This window comes from Sinocyclocheilus rhinocerous, unplaced genomic scaffold (genome assembly GCF_001515625.1).
Source record: "Sinocyclocheilus rhinocerous isolate Xijiao unplaced genomic scaffold, SAMN03320098_v1.1 scaffold1154, whole genome shotgun sequence".
NCBI lineage: Eukaryota > Metazoa > Chordata > Actinopteri > Cypriniformes > Cyprinidae > Sinocyclocheilus > Sinocyclocheilus rhinocerous.
This window is the reverse complement of record NW_015627356.1, coordinates 306325-307613: the sequence shown is the minus strand read 5'-3', so window position 1 is coordinate 307613 and position 1289 is coordinate 306325.

Below are 1289 nucleotides of genomic sequence, written 5' to 3'. Positions count from 1 at the left end.
TGTGTCTCAATGGGTCCTGCGCACTGTAGAGAGAGGCTACAGAATCCAGCTTGGTTCTCCTCCGCCTACGGTTCAACGGGGTTACCCCACTCTGGTGGGTCCCGAGCAGACTTTGGTAATGGAACAAGAAGTAAACACTCTTTTGAGGAAGGAGGCCATCGAGGTGGTCCCTCCTCATGAAAGAGAATCCGGGTTCTACAGCCGGTACTTCATTGGTCCAAGGAAGGATGGAGGGTTGCGTCCCATTTTAGATCTGCGTCAGTTGAACCGCTCAGTCATGCGACTGAAGTTCAGGATGCTCACACTCAAACAAGTTGTGTCTCAGATCTCACAGGAAGTTCCTGAGGTTTGCTTTCGGGGGCGAAGCTTATCAATACCGGGTTCTTCATTTCGGCCTTGCACTCTCACCCCGCACTTTTAACGAAATGTGTGGATGCAGCTCTGGCTCCCCTGTGACTCCAGCGCATCCGCATACTCAATTATATCGACGATTGGTTGATTTTAGCTCAATCGGAGCAGATGGCGGTTTGACATCGAGATGTCGTTCTTGCTCACATGAACGAAATGGGGTTAAGACTAAACGGCAAGAAAAGTGTGCTTTCTCCAGCTCAGAGGACCACTTATCTGGGCGTGGTGTGGGATTCGACCACGATGCAGGCACGTCTGTCCCCTGCTCGGATCGAGTCGATCCTCATGGCAGTCAAGAGAGTGAGAGAAGGCCAGTCACTCACTGCTGGGTCTGATGGCAGCTGCGTCCAACGTGATACCTCTTGGCCTGCTGTACATGAGACCCCTACAGTGGTGGCTCAAGACCAAGGGGTTCACCCCGAGGGGAAACCCGCTTCGCATGCTCAAGGTCACGCGGAGGTGCCTATGTGCCTTAAACATGTGGGGGAAACCTTGGTTCTTGTCTCAGGGCCTGGTGCTGGGAGCTCCTTGTCGCCGCATAACGCTAGCAACGGATGCGTTCCTCACTGGTTGGGGAGCGGTCATGAGTGGCCGCTCGGCCCGCGGTCTGTGGAGTGGTCGCCATCTCAGTGGCAATTCAATTGGCGTGTTTCTAGCTTTCTCCCGGACCTAAGAGATCACCATGTGTTGGTGCGCACCAACAACACAGTGGTGGTCTCTTATATCAACCACCAAGGAGGTCTGCGTTCGCGGCCCCTGTACAGGTTGGCGCACAAGATCCTTGTGTGGTCCCAGGGCAAACTCCTCTCACTTAGAGCAGTTAACATTCCTGGGCATCTCAATATGGGAGCAGACATCCTGTCGAGGCAGGGGCCGAGGCC